The 16,231-nt window shown below is 40.5% G+C and overlaps 1 long non-coding RNA gene across 1 annotated transcript; it reads left to right on the forward strand.

Moving 5' to 3' along the window:
* The first annotated feature begins 1,562 nt into the window (after window positions 1-1,562).
* LOC117037643 (uncharacterized) lies at window positions 1,563-15,701 on the forward strand. The gene is made up of 3 exons (XR_004425563.1): window positions 1,563-1,627; window positions 5,549-5,659; window positions 15,637-15,701. It is a non-coding gene; the product is annotated as an uncharacterized LOC117037643 (long non-coding RNA).
* Window positions 15,702-16,231: the final 530 nt, after the last annotated feature.

Below are 16,231 nucleotides of genomic sequence, written 5' to 3' on the forward strand. Positions count from 1 at the left end.
AATTTATGAACTATTTTAGGTTGACTCCTGGGATAATGCAATCCCAGACGTGCCGGTCTGTGTGCTGCTGGGGCCCCACGTCAGGCTCCTCAACCATGTTGGACCAGCTCTTAGTCTGCACCTGACTGTTGTTGGCCAATTTTATGGCATGTCTCTACCTTCATTCTTCCTAAATACTTTTACTTATTTCCTCATAGCCAGGCCCTATTCCTTTTATCTTTTTAACCATGGATTGCCTTTTCCTCTTCCCCTATTCACACTTCCATCCTGGGATTTTTTTGACACATGCGTCTTTTATTTCCTTCCATCACTCTTCAAGAACATTTTTAGAGGAAACTCTTGGTCTCTTTGCCCTCGCACCCACACCAAGGTAATCATTCTTAACATTTGGGCTATGGTTTTCCAAAGCTACTTCTATGTGTGTGGATGCAGATCATGTGTTTTACAATCCGCAAGGGGGATTGTACTCCATACAGTGCCTTATAATCTACTTCTGTCAAGTAATATTAAGAAGTTTCCCCAATGTCATTAATAGAGTTCACTAAAACAATTCCAGTGGCATCCTGTTATTCCAGCACGATTACTTACTGTAATTGATTTAAGCCATTTCCTATCAGACATTTAATTCAGTTCCAGCTTGGGCTCTATTGTAAACAAAGCTATAAAAAATGTATTCATAGCTGAATCTTTCCTCTTATTCATGATTATATCCTTTGGATAAATGATTAGAGACATATATTGGATCAACAGGGAGGTGGACACTATAGCTTATCTTATCCATTTTTTTGCCAAATTCTTCTTCCAAAAGGCTCTGCAAATGAATGTCATTTCCACAGCCATTGTCAACACTGGATATTGTTACTAAAATTTTGTTTAATTTGGGTGAAAATGCAATCTCATCTTTATAAAATTTTGATTACTAGTGAGGAAAAAAGGACAGTGATGTTTCTTTATATTTTTTAATATTTATAAAATGTCTGTATTCTTTCGATTTTCTTTCTTTGGTGTTATGTTTAGAAAGGTCTTCCCAACCCGAAGATTATATAGCAATCACCTTTACCGACTTACAGTAATTTTATGGTCTTATTCATCTTTCACATTTAAATATTTAGTCCATCTGGAATTTATTTTAGTAGATGACATAAGACTCTAAAAGAACTTTTTCCAAATGGTTATTCAGTTGTCCCAACGTCATGCTAGAGTTTTCATTGTCCACTCAGATATTTCTTAGCAGTAAGGAGGAAATACCGACTGAAAAAGAGATATCATGTTCTCAGTTGGTAAGCAACCTTTTCATGTCTTTCTGTGGATTCATACGGTTCAGTGTTCTATCGTTCGTTTCTGCAACTGTAGCACCATATTCTACTGAAAAAAGAACATTGTAGAAACTTGTCACACTAACGGTAAGGAGAATGAAGGCAGCGTCCGTTTATAAAAGTCTCCCTGTATTGTACCGAGCGCTACCGTCCCAAAGAGGTGTTTTAAACACACTTGCTTCCTAAGGGTCAGCAGAGCTTTGTTCTTAAAAATCTAAAAGATTTCTTCTTTCTGTTGGCCTGTAGGTGGCAAACTTCTACTCATTCTCTTAAAAATTGGACCTGCTGGCTTCAAGTCCACAAAATGAAAGGTGAGATCATTTTAGTGTGGGTTAGCATGAACACAAGGACAGGAGAAGTAAAGGGCACTTCCTTTTCCATCATTGTGGGTTTCGAGGGGAGCAGCAAGGCCTGGTCAGAGTCCTCGCTCTGCTGGGACTCGCCGGGAAGCTGATCCAAGTTCTCTGAGCCTCTGAGGGCTCACCTTGAAATCACAACGTTGAAGGAAGTTGCCCCTGTTACACTTTCCAGCTCAACATTGTATGATTCTTGTTACCAATTCAGTTGCTGACAGATTTTGAGGGATTTGAAAGAGGACAAACATGTTTAAAAAATTGCTTCTTAAAAGATTATAATGGTAGGGCCAGTCTTTAAAACTGATTGCAAAACCTGTAATACATGATGGTTTCCAAACATTGGGGTTTCCAAATTGGCCAATTGTAGATTCCAGCCATTATAACAATTTATTTTATTGCCAACAATATAGACTGAAATAACTTTTTTAATGATATGAAAAAGAATTAAATTAGATCTGTTGTCACCGCAGCCATATCAGTATGTTATAATGGTTTCAAAAGTAGAATTTTGACTATAGGTCTGCAAGAAACCAGAATATAAAATATAAAACCTGAAGAAACCAGAATAACATATGTGTATCCCTTTTGTGGAAGGGAGATAAATTAATGGATATTAAAAAAGAGAGGGAGGTGTTGAACACAAGGTACGTTTTTTCATACTATAGCACAAGAATAAAAACATTTTCAAAGGATGGGACTAAATGTGCCACACTATTAAAAGCTTACTATTTTAAATGTGTAAATATGTATAATCCAGGCAGCAGTTGGGGTCTCCCTGAACTCGGGTAATCCTGACCCAAATCTTAAATCCAGTAAGTCTGATACCAAAAAGGCTTTCTGAGAATTTTATTGTATCCCTCCCACACACACACACGCACACACACGCGCACGCGCACGCGCACACGCACACGCACACACACACGCACACGCACACACACACACACACGCACACACACGCACACGCACGCGCACGCACATGCACACGCACACACACACGCGCACACGCACACGCACACGCACGCACGCACACGCACACGCACGCGCACGCGCACGCGCACGCACGCACACGCACACACGCGCACGCACACGCACACACGCGCACGCACACACACACGCGCACACGCACACGCACACGCATCTTTTTGCTTCTCTGCTGTGGGTGTTTCATGGGCTGTCTGTTTCTCCCTTCACCTCCCTTTACTTCTCCGATCTCAGTGTCTACAACTAATCTACCCATTCGTATCAAGCCTCCAGGGGTTTTGAAAAGTACTTGGTTCAAGATCGGAGTGAGGTACAGAGAGGAAAGGGGAAGATGTGGAGCCCTGGCCTTGCACTATTTCCTCACGGGCCCTCCTCTCCGGCTTCCCTCGCCCTCCCCCCCTCCTAAATCAATAAAATCATTGCCAGTCTTGAAAAGGGCTCCTCTTACTACGTTCACCCTTGACTACAAACTCCCACTTCCCAAAAAGGACAGCTCCCCCTACGAGGCATATTAGGAAATAAAATTTTCTCCATCTAATTTCATCTATCAGGTTGGCATGTAAATTCCACTTAAAAAGGAGAAACAATTTACACAAGGAGACATGGAAAAATGCACAGTTTACTCCTAAAATGCAGTACATAGCAAAGCAAGTCGAAGTCAGGATCCTACTAGTTAGAGCAGAAAACATCTGAAAGATCTTTGTCATCTGGCGAGCGTGTGGGGAAGCGTGCCCTGATGTGCATTGCTGGAGAAAATGCAAACCCGTTCAACTGCAAATGGTTCTTGTACAAAAATGTTAATAGTTTTATAAAAAATGGAAGCAAACCAAATATTCCACCATGGGGAATATTTAGACAAATATGACATACTAATATGGAATGAGTTCTGTGCTGCTTTTGAAAATGTCAAGTATGTATTTTACTTCATGAACAAGTTTACAAATAGTGACAAATTAAAAAACAGAACTCAAGATAATGTTAACTTGATGTCTATGTAATAAAAACAACAAGAAAGATGGGAATCCAGAGGACTGTAAATAATTGCAATTTTATTATTTTGGAGAGTTCCAATTTTTAGAAATGACAATAATTCTAACTAGCAGTCAGTTATCCTATCTTTTGTTACGTCTCTGCATACGCTAAGATCAGTTGTTTAAGTCTATTCAAGTTGATTCTAATAGTTTGAACTATCTCCAGAAGATTGTTTTTCCTTTTAGAATTGCTTTAAGTCAGGTTTTTCTAATTGAATCTAGGAATAAATTGGATATCTTTAAAAGTTTATTAGTGGGGACATTCTAAAAAATACCTAACCAGCACTGCTCAAAACTGTCAAGGTTGTAAGAAAAACAAGTATAGTTTGAGAAACAGTCACAGCCAAGAGGAGCAGACGGAGATGTGACAACTAAGAGTGACGTGGAGTCCTGTGTGGGATCCTGGAACAGAAAAAGGACATTAGGTAAAAATGAAGGAAATCAGAATAAAGTATGGACTATAGGTAGTTGTGTATCAATATTGGTTTATTAATTGTAATGTACCATATGAATATAAGATGTTAATAACAGGGAAACTAGATGTGGGCATATGGGAATTCTCTGAGCTATTTTCACAATCCTATTATCTACACAATCCTGCCATTAAAATATTATTTAATAATATATCAGTATATTCAGACAACTGTCACGCCATCTAATGTATTGAACTAACGTACTAAATAACCAAGGCTTGTTGACTGTTAGTGTCCAACTGATAAGCTGAAAAATTACCAGGTCGTATCTACAATCATGCAGTAGCTGGAGACAGCACTCGAGGAAGGGCGAACACCCTTCAGCAAGGAGAATGAGCCGAGGAAGTGTAGAGTACCGCAGGAAGCAGGGCCCTCGCCCAGGGGCAGTCCAGAGGAACGCGTCCCCAGGGCACCGCGCCAGCTGTAGCTTCTAACCAAATGTTCGGACTTATCAATATGCAGAGGTGTTCCTATTATACCACAATATGTAATGAAGTCTGGTTCAGCCTGTTTTGAGGTTTCCTTTTCTGAACTTTTTTTTCCTCTTTTCCATTTTGTTTGCCATTTTTCTTGGCAATTGCATTTTTAAAAATTTCCAATGTGTTTATCTGGTGATGTGAAGAAGATTCTTTGTGCACTGTCCACTACGAATGAAAAGCAAACTGGGAATTTCACAGTCTGTTGACAACATTGAGACTGGTTTGATGTCTAAAAAAAGGTCGACCTGTTTCCTGTGTTAACCTCAGAGCAGTAGGTGGAAAGGCAAGTTCCTAATAGGTTTCCATGCTGGACTAAGGTCAAACGAAAAGAAATGAGGCAGATGTAATATGTTTTCCCCCTCATCACTAATTAAATATACATTAAAATAGTTTCTTTTTAATGTATTAAAAATGTTTTAAATTAGCGTTTGTGTTTTCATGTTTAAAAGCAATAGAAACTTCTGTGGATGAAGTCATTTATTTTTTTAGAAATAATTATGGGTTTCCTACAGTATTTCCAAAACTACCCTGGAAGAAGCACATGGGCTACTTGTCAAACTGCAGACTCCCAGACCCCCAACTCAAGATCCTGGTTCAGGGTGCCGAAGATCCAGGAGAACCTGTCTTTAAATTAGCACCTTCTTCTGGCCCAGGTCGTCTTCTGATTAGTTGTTTGTACTGGTTCTTAACTCTGACTACGGAATAGAATCATCTGGAGAACTTTTAAAACTACTAATGCCACAGCCAACCCCTTCCACCCGCCAGACTGTCGTTTGTGGATCTGGGACGCGGCCTACACATCGGTGGTTTTCAGCTCTCCCTGGATTCTGCTAGTGTGTAACCAGCATCAAAACCACTAGTCTTGTGTGTGGAACCAAAATTAGCTAGAAAAACCTGTACTTTACTCCTTAGGCTCAGTTTAAAAAAATATTGGCTACTGAACATAGCACATGGATCTTAGAAGCATAACGCTGAGCGAAAGAAGCCAGAACCAGAGGACACAGTGGGACTGACTGCTGATAGGTACAGGGTTTTGGGGGTGGGGGTGGGGGGTGGACCTGTTCTGGAATTAGAAAAGGTGATGGTTGAAAAACATAGACAATATAGTAAAAGCCACTGAAGAGTATACTTTGAAGTGATGAATTTTATATTGTGTGAAGTATATATTTAAAAATGCTGCTAAAACAGAACATTCAATTCAACCATTTTTTGTCAGTGTTTGAAACAGACATATGCACACCATCGTTAGAAGTCGGGTTAGTGATTAGCAGTTATCTTTGGGGAGGCAGGAGAGATGGTGATGGCAGAGTCTGGAGTGCTGCACGGTTCTTATTTCATGACCTGGGTGGTGGTCGCAGGGGTGAAATCACCGCGTGATCATTCATTTTTGTATTTATGATTTGTGCTTTGGGAAAGCTGAGTTGCTAAGAGAAGGTGAAAAGATATTCAGGCTCCCGCACTTGAGAATACAGGAAAGAATCTATCTCAACCCATAATAAGAGCAAATCTGACGAGGCATAATGTTTGACAGTAGAGGTTATTTAGTACTGAAATTGTTTACTGAAGACGGTATAGAATCTCTGTCCTCAGAACTCGCTGAAAAATAGCCTTGCTATAATTTGTTCTGTTTTGGGATGGTAGCTTGTAGTAATTGGCCAGATAACATTTTGAGACTTAATCCAGTCGACCTTTACTTTGCATTTTTTTTTTTTTTTTTTTACAATTTTTATAAGAGTTTATTTGAGCCAAAACTGAGGACAATTGCTGGCAAGCAAAATCTCAAATGCTCTAGTTTCCATTTACTTTTTATTCTTGGAAATAAAAAGTTAGACAAAATAAAAGAAAAACTAAGAGAACGTTGAATTCCCATATCAGGATACTTGCCAAAGAGAATTAGCTAATGCATATATTTTTTGTCGTTATAGAGAAGTTTATTGTAATGTTTCACCAGTCATCAAACTGAATTTCCTAAGCTCAATTTAATTTTCTTTCTTTCATGTTGTTGCCAATATTTTTTTCTTAATTCCTGTTAACCTGCTGACCGTCCTAGACTCTCCCGCCTTTCTTCCTTTATTACTTCCCCAGGCTCCGTGAATTCAGTTGTTTCCACTTTCTTTCTTCATGGGCTCCAAGGTTTTGTCACTTTATTACTCTTTTTATATTTCGGTAGCTCTACTCATAGTTTTAAGACCTTTGGTTTCCAGGAATGACTCCATTGTGAGGTTCTGGAAAATGTCTCCTTCCTTTTGTAATCATGTTTGTATGCTAAGACAATATGGTTCCACGTTGACCCCTCTGATTCCCGGATTACGTGTTTAGAACTGAGTCAGTTTAGCAATCCCGATGATTTCATAAGCTATTTTGCAAGCCATCTAGGCCCTTTGAAATCTGTTCATGCATTTCTAGAACTCCTTCTTATTCTATTAGCCACGTACAGACTATGCTTTTATATTCTTACATCTAAGATTTGTTCATTTATTTAACAAAGAAACAGCATTTAAAATTTGCTTTGTTCTTAATAGCTAGAAGAAATTATTTTAGATTCTCTCCTCCAATCTCTTCATTTTTTAGATGAGGAAACTGAGGCCCAGAGAAATCCACAGCTAATTACTGAGAAAGCCGTTTTTCTTCTACAGTTCTTGATTGTTTCATTGTACTTAATTTGTGTCTTTTTTCCTGTGCAACGTTTTTAACCTGGAGGCACACTGAGCCATTCTGGATTTTTTTCCTCATGTTTAATTTTTTAAAAACTTTTTAGTAAATCATTGAGCTCATTTTCAGTACCAGATGTTCAAGCTAACTAGTTCAGTACCACTTAATGCATTATATTAGCACAATTTTAAGAACTTCCTCAAAGCAAAACACTTTTCTTTGTTGGTGGTGGTTTTTAATAAATTGTTTTATTCCTGTCCACCCTTACTGAATTTTCCAAATCGAACTACTCCAGGAAAAGATCTGTCCCTTCACATTCTCACACTTTATTTCCTTTTCTAGATACATGTTAGATAATAACAGCTGACAGATATTGAGCTCCATGTTCATTGTTCCCATTTTACTGATGAGATAACTGAGGCACAGAGATGTTCTCCATGGCAGAGGGAGATGAGACCTAAACTTTCTTATTCTTGTTCCAGATCTAGTATTATACTTAACCTTTTTTATAGTCCTTTAATAAAGTCTACTTTTATGTGCTTCCAAGCAGGGAAGTCCAGATTGTAGATCGCAACTAACCAGTTTTATGTTGATAGCCTATGATTCTGTCTGCAGGAGGCGAGGCAGAAAGCCTCAGACCTCATGAGAATGTGGGCAGGATGAAAAAATGGGCTCTTGTTTGTCTCCCTGGCTGATAGGGAAGCTTGTGAGGAATGTGCAGGTAGCAGGATGACCACCAGGAGGCGCCGCCAGACTCAACCCGGGCTGCAATCCAAACCTGGCCCATTGGGGTACCGGCCAGAGCCCCTCCGGGCACCATGGCAGAGTAGCTGCCGGCTGCCTCCCTGAGCTGCAGTCACTCATCCCTTCTAATTGGCAGTGCTACTCTCTTCATTTTGTCCCTTTCCTGTTTGTGAAGTAAAGCTGTGTGATCCATCTTCACAGAACGTACTCACTGCCTGTTCTCTTCAGTTCTACCTTTTTCCAAATTATCTAATGTTTTCCACTGTGCTACCAGGAATCAGAAGAAAAGTTATGAGTTGTATATTTCTGTGTAATAAACCACCCCAAAGTTCAGTGGCTTAAACCAACAACCATTTACTATTTGTCATGACTATGCCTTGGCTGGCTGCTCCCCTGCTGGTTTCGCCTGGGCATACAGCCGGAAGTGCTCAGGGCTAGATTCAAGGTGGCCTCGGGCGGGTATGTGGCGGTTGGCCTTGGCTGTCCGTAGGGGCACTTGGTTCTCCAGTGGCCTCATCCTCAGTAAGCGGGACTGGCTGCCTTGCATGTCAGTCTCTGGGCAGCCCTCACAGAAAACCAAGGCAGAAGCTCAAGGTCTACCTTGGAAGTCACACAGCTTCACTTCTGCCACATTCTTTTGGTCAAAACAAGTGATAAGAACAGCCTAGATTCCAGGGTTGGAGATAGAGACTCAGGATAGGATGAGCTGCAGAAAAAGCGTGCTCGTGATTCCCAGTCTGCAACAGCGCAAAAAGGCTAGACGGAACCCTCAGGTGAATAGGTTCATTGAACCCAAACAAAATAGAACTTTACTTTTCGCTCAGGCAAGTAAGAATGCCAGCTGACTTAACGTCTTCAATTCGTGTCACTGCAATAAAAGCTCTGTAACACTGATGGGTCTCAACAAGAGAAAATTAAGGAGACTACTAAAAATTGCCCGAACCCAGAAAATATTTGCAGGAGGAAGGAGAGGTTCGAAGTCTAATTTCTGTAGGCAAAGTGACCTGACTAGTGTGGTTTCCAAACCTCAGTTATGTCAGTTTGATTCCAAGCCTCTTTAGTTAATAATAGAATGGAGGAAAACAACAGCCAAAGATTTTGTTACTTAAAGGGAATTTGCAAATTAAGTCTCTTAAGTAACCATTGGTTGGCCAATATTCACTGACAGGCATCTGGATTTTCGCCTTCTTCCTTGTATAACTGGTGAAAGTGAAATGAGATAATTAATGTAATGTGCCTGGTATGATACCTGGATTTGCCTCTAAAAAATATAGCTGCTACTATTATTTTATTCAAGGCTTTACCAAGAATTTACATTGTTTAATGATAGAGAGACTTTCTATTAAGTACTTTTTAAATATATTTTTATGGTCAGTGGGTGTTTGATAAACTTGCTTTAAAAACTTTTCAAGCTAAACTATCATTGCCATATTCTATGGGGTAAAAATTTGGCGGCTCCATTTTCTCTTTGTCCGTATGTTGGAAAATGACCTAGCACAATTACAAGTCAGCTCTTGCTGTGTAACAAATAACCACAAGGAAATCCCAGTGGCATTTAACAAAGCATTTCGTTTGCTCGTGGGTCTGTAAAGCAGTGGGCAGCTGTGCATCTACCCACAGAACATGGCTGTACCTCGTGCTACAAGTCTGCGTATAGGTTTGGGAGCTCTGCTCAACACGCATTTGTGCTGAGGCCCAGACCAAAGGGGCAGCTGCTACCCAGAGGAAGTTCATCCCACGGTGCTGGCGTAGGCGCAAGATAACAGCAAAAATGTGTAGGGTTTTTAAGTTCTAGATTCAGAACCTGCATAGTGTCACTTCCACCCAAACCAATGGAATAGCCAAGGTCACTGTTAGCAGGAGGAACTTGTAAGTCACAGGCCAAGCTCCAAGCTACAGGGAGGGATGAAGAATGGAAGCCAATAATGCAATACCACAGAGTGTCGGAAGCACCTTGGCCTGTGGGCAGACGCTCCTTAGTCGCACTTCCATAGAGAGGCATGTGTCCCGGTTAGGCTTCTCACACTTACTCAGTAGGACGTAATTCCCCTGGCTGGCTGGCTGACTGGCGGTTAGGCTTATGACTGTATCCTCAAATAATAGCATGGGGCGTCTGCCTGTTAGTTACCTAACAGAGTAGAACTTTGAATTCCGTGCTGCCTCATAGTTATAAAATCTTAGTTTGGAAAATCATATTTGTGGAGGATTTCCTAATGGATCATCTATTCCTCAAAATAATCTGAGTTTCATACCTGAATCAAGTGAAGTTGCAGAGAAGCCTCTGTGCCCAGCAGATCGGGTTGGCCTCTTGTAAAATTGCTTTTACTTAACTAAGCTTGTGTGTTAAGCTCTCTGCCTCCATCGAAGACAGTTATCAGGAAATAATTTATGGACCTAATTAATAATTGAGATCGACGTTGGTATGTGCTACACATTTCAGTTTTTGAAGAACCGTGGACGAATTTTCTCTTTGCTCACAGAAACAAGAATTTCTGGGGCTCCTCCTGAGAAACTGGCTGATTTGTATCTGGCTCATAGTCACTGTGATGTAACGGATCACCTTTCCATTCTTGACTGGCCACTAGGAAACTCTGATGCAGATTTGCAGACCATCTCTGCTGGAGCAGAGAGCCTTAGGCATCGTATAGCCATTGTGTCAGGCTTTGCGTTAATACATATTAAGTTCTTGGAAGTGCTTGGCACATGCTATATATGTTTGCCATTCTTCTTCTTCTTGTTATTATTATTATTATCATTATTGATAGGATAAGTTGGATGTAAATAAAATTCAATACAATAAGAGAATGGGATCCCAGTATCTGACCTCCTATTTCATTTTGTAATAAAAAGTGCTGAATTTGTCGGTTGGTTTTCAAGACTTTGTAATCAAATTACCGAATTGATAAGCAGGTCAAGTATTAGAGGGGAAATTTTACTCTCCGTCTGCTTCACTAATATTTTACTGATTAATTTTAAGCTTGTATAGTTTGGACCAAAATAAATTTCTATTTCTTGCCAAGAACACTTAGAACAAAATAACCTAAAGCTTCATCCAAGACTGGAGTAAATGTTATTAAAGGATGAACAAGAGATGAAAACTCCCCATGGTTTGGTGGGGTGGGAGCTGGGAGGGTAAGAGGTCCAATAGGGCTTCTCTCTTGAGCACCGGCCAATAGGACTCTCTGCTTCACAACAGCTAGTTTGGGGCCAAAGCTGGGCCACTGAAATTTCCCGTTCCTCCTTTGTTCAGTGGCTAGGAGAAATAAGGGATAGGGTGGAAGTGAGGGGCCAATATCGGGTCGGACTGATAATCTTCCCAAAAAGGCACCGTTCCCACGTCCTCCCACAGGACTGACCAGTGCCCCCGCATTCTCTCCGTGGAGTTTGGTGCACCCCCGCCTGGACGGTGCCCACAGCCTAACAACACGGAGAAACAAAATGGCTGTTTTGCCCACGGCCAAAAAGCAAAACCAAGAACACAGACTGTCAACCCCCAGCCTTCAAAGTCTTGTCCAGGAAGGACTTAAATTTAGCAGTCCCCTGCTAAATAGAGCGAGGAGTCAGGAAAAAATGTCCTCATCAATTTGAAGCCAATTTTGTTACTGAAAAGAACAGGCTTTGGTGAAAGAAAAGAAGCTGAATAAAAATTGTTTAAAAAGAAAAGAACAGAACATGCATAAGACATGAAAATGTCATACTGGAAGAAGACAATCCAGGGTACAATTTCAGGTAATAAATTACAAATTTGTAATAAGACACACATAGGTAATAAAAACATGCACTCTAAATTAAAGAGTATGTTCACAGTGAGGCATTGAGAGGCCAGCTCCCAGCCCCGCAGTCACGCAGCTGGGAAGTGACAGAGCTGAGATTGGCACCCAAACAGTTTGACTTCTGAGGTCATCATGCCTTCCTGTCATGTAAAGAAAAATGTGTGTGTGGGGGGGTAAGCAGCAGTCAGTTATTATCTGGAGAATGAAACTGTTAGGAATTTTTATTTTCTATGTTAACATGTTTGTATCATTTATACTTTTATCATAAAGTACTGCTTTTGTAATTTACTTCCCCAAACAAGTAGCTATAAATTGAAGAGAGGTGTAAAATACTAAGCAAATATCCGATACAACTCTTCCTAACTCATTCTTATTAGCAAAAGTTTTGTAAGAAACCTGCAGAGCCCAAAACCCCATTATTTAGGGTTCACTCTGGGACTCAGTGGTTAGCTAGTTCGTGAAGCTCTCTGACTGCAGGGAAATATCTCCTTGGCTTCCCGTGGCGCTCTCTTAGAACAGAGTATGGCAGGATTCCCCATCCCTCCAACCCAGTCCCCGAATCCGCCTGGGCGTCCCCCTTACAGGTGTGTCTGGAATTGAGCCTTGCGCTGCTCTTCTGGTCGCCGTGTCAGCGTTGGATGTCTGGCCTGGACCCTGCAGTTCCCTCGGCGAGGATTCCTCTCTTATGTCTTTCTCCTTTCAGTTAAACAATGCCATCACATCTTAGTTCTCGCTACTATAACAGGACAGCACAGGCTGGGTGGCGTGTAAACAGCAGACATTTATTTCTCACAGTTCTGGAGGCTGGAAAGGCCCAGATCGCGGCGCCGGCAGCTTCGATGTCTGGTGCGAGCCTGCTGCCTGGCTCACAGAGGGCCATTTAATCACTGCGTCTCCACAGGGCGGAAGGGACAAGGTCAGTCTCCGCGGTCTCTGTCATCAGGGCACGAATGCCTTCGTTAGGGCTTCGCCCTTGTGACCTGGTCACCTCAGCTCCAATATCATCACCTTGGGGGTTAGGATTTCAGCACATGAATTTTGGGGAGACACGAACGTTCAATCTGATAAGCAACACAGCAGATCTATGGAGGTGAGCCTGGTGGTAGCCACTGTAACACTTCTGTACCCCGATTTCAGAGCTATCTGAAAAGCAGTGCTGTCAGTAACTCTTCCTGCTTACAGCTCCTGTGTTACAGTGCAATTCTTATAATGCTTTTCTACCCTTCCTACCAGAGTGCACTGTACTGTGCAGTACATGTAAAATAGCCCATGCATTGCCCACCCCGATAGATGTTCACCGTGTGAACTAAGGGACACAGATCGTTGGAGTGGAAGCTCCTCCCCGGGCGTCGTTTGCACAGCTGACTTCCTTGTATCTGAAGATGGCTAGCGCTGGTGGTGTTTAGTCTTTCATGACGAATGGATATCGTTTAGTACGACACTAAGGCACGTATGCAGCATTTAAGATTATAAGGAACAAGCAAACAACATCCTTCCCTCTCAAGAGCCTAGATCTCTGTTAGGCGTAGCCGTTAAGACGATGGTAGCACTGACCCACTCCACTTGTTCTGGTCTCCGTCAGCTTTATTTAGATCTAGTAACTCCTAGATGTGGGCATGCAGTGAGAACGTAGAAATGACAGGATGCGGTTGTCGTAAGTGCAGGTGTGCTAACAGCCTCTGTGTATCTGTGTGCAGTGGGGACCCCAGCCTGAAGTTAAAGTATGTCTACAGGTTTATTGACAGTTTGCGCCGTCGCCCACCATCACAATGTCAGGAGTCCACGGGGAGCTTAGTCCAGTGTCCCAAACATGCCCAGACACATTGGAACAGTGTTTGATTCTACTGCTGATGATGGGGTGAGTCTTCTGCGTAACGCAGGCATAAAAGAGAAAGGTTTTTCTACGTCTCCAGTAGACCCTTTCTATGCACATTTGTCTCTGTGTGGTGCCAAAAGTTTAGAAAATATAAAAGGCTGTGGGACAGAAAATGAGCCGCTGGTTGGTTTAGCTTCCATAGTGTTTCAGCCTAATGAGTTCGTCCTGGATTCCATCCTCCTAATTTATTCTTTTACTTCTGGAATCTGGTGCTTATTTAGCCGTCTGACTACTAGCATTTACGTTTGAAGTGTAATATTACAAGAAGACACAGACCAGAAGAAGGCATCACACACAGGATTTCCTGTTTATAGATTTGCAAAATACTGTAGGACCCTGATTAAATGATTAATGGAGAACAACAAACTATATCTAAACAGTGTTCTCACTAAAAGTTTTTACACAAATGCATTGGACAGCTTGCTCCAAAGTGTGACTCGCAGGAAAGCATTCTACTGCATTCGTTTACATGGAGAAGAAATCTGAACTGATGATAGATGCATGTAATTGTTTGTGTCCATTGGGAAAGAAGTGGCAGTGTTAACACTTCATTTAAAAGATTTTCCAAAATATAATAGTGGGATGCTGAATTTTTTAAATGACAGCATAGTATGCTGTCAAATTGTCCAATAACACTATTCAGTTTTTCTTTCCTTGTAGCTTCAATTCTCTGTTCAGTTTTTCCACCAGTTTTTGAAAATAAATATGCAAGAAAATCACCAAAATTAAACTGCCATCATTTTACCTTTCTAACCTCACGCAGGTGCTGACTGCTCCCCATTTTTCACAGCATTTCTGAGGTGTGGAGTGAAGGGATTTTGATTCCTAATCGTAGTCACAACACTTGAAATTTAAGTGTTTTTGGGTTTCCTTTTTTCTCTACAGTACCAATTAATCTTTTATACTCTCTCTGAGAATTAGTATATAATAGTTCCTAATCTGATTGTGACTGATTTTTTTATCTATGCACAAATAATTCAAAGAAAATTAGTATTCAGTACCCAGTGTCAGTAAAGAGAGAGAGAGAAGGAGAGAGAGAGAGAGAGAAAGAAAAGGAGAAATCTACATTTTTTTAACCCCACAACTGTAACAAATATGGCAAGAAGTTCCTTGAAGTATTTAGGAAAAAGGAAAGTGAAATGAATAAAGAAGGAGGAGGAGAAGTAGAAGGAGAGGAGAAATAGTAGAAGAAGGAGAAAGAAAAAGAAATGGATGCTGTTCAAGCTCAGAAGATTCTTGACTTTGAAGAAGCTATAATATAAATATTTTAAGGGAACACAGATTTAAAAGCAATTTTAAATGTTGGAAAACAAGCAGCATTTCCATTAGGCTGTTAGAGCATATACTGATGCCAATTCCTGCTTTTAGAGCAAATCAATCCCTTACCAACCTGTTCTTTCCGTTCCAGCTTAAGTTTTGTACTGTATCTTTTCCCAAACCAAAAAAAAAAAAAACAAAAAAACCATCATCAACTGAACATTTTATTAGATATACTATTTTCCAGCTGTTGTTGTTGTTGTTGCTCAATTATAAGGATAAATAAGTAATGTCTTTGGGGTTCTATGTCGGAGGCTCGTTCTGTAATAGTCGATAGGATTGTTGTGAAGATCAGAAAGACACTGTATCTGAAAGTGCTTTTAAATATACAAAGAATCATCCAAATAAAGTCAACATCATTACCCAAATCACGTTGCGATATGTACATTTTTTCCTTTGGTTTTTATTTTTCTGTTTTATCCCATCGTTATTTTCTAAATAATCAAAATTGCTATATTGGAATTATGTTATTCAGTTAGGCTGAAAATGTTTAATATTTCTGGTTTTCCCTTTTTGTAAAACTAACAAAATACTCTATGTTGGAAATTTTTACTTTAGATTGAGGCTGGTATGTTAAAAAAAGATTAGAAGACACAATCTAACAATCTCCTTTTCTAAAAAGTAGTTTTTCTTCTCAGTTTTCAGTGATTAACCAGCTGCGTTTGTTGTTGTCATCAAAATGGTCATGGAAGAAACATTCCACAGCCTGGTATGTACATCACTCAGAAATCTCATCTTATATTTTCAGGTTATTCAAGTTGTTACTAAAGCCATGTAGGAGAAAGAAGTCAGTGGTCGTAATATGTGATTTATTTTCTTAGTGTTTACAAAACAGAGCTGTCCTTTGGGAAACAGAGTATGTGCAAAAGAAGGCAGAGAAAACAGAACACATTGTGAGCTGGCTGCGGACGCAGGGTGTCTGGTCTGTGTTTGGCCCATGTCCCATTCCTAGGGGTTTTACTTACACCAGCACTGCAGCAAGCACACATTTTGTGTATTAAACATGCAAAAAGGACAAGCCAAAACCTGGAATGCAGTCCACTTCCCCTAAATCTGCATGCTTATTAATTTTTTTTCGTTTATCAAAAAATGTTTAGTATCAGACGGGGGGACGTAGCTTGCTCTTGTGCTGCTTCCTCTGACTATTGCTTTAGTGTTTCCTACGATATCATAACCCAATTTTTTATTATTAGCCTAAGTACAAACAAGAAGGAAAGAAGTAAACTCATTTTG

The sequence above is a fragment of the Rhinolophus ferrumequinum genome, chromosome 18 (genome assembly GCF_004115265.2).
Source record: "Rhinolophus ferrumequinum isolate MPI-CBG mRhiFer1 chromosome 18, mRhiFer1_v1.p, whole genome shotgun sequence".
Taxonomy (NCBI): domain Eukaryota; kingdom Metazoa; phylum Chordata; class Mammalia; order Chiroptera; family Rhinolophidae; genus Rhinolophus; species Rhinolophus ferrumequinum.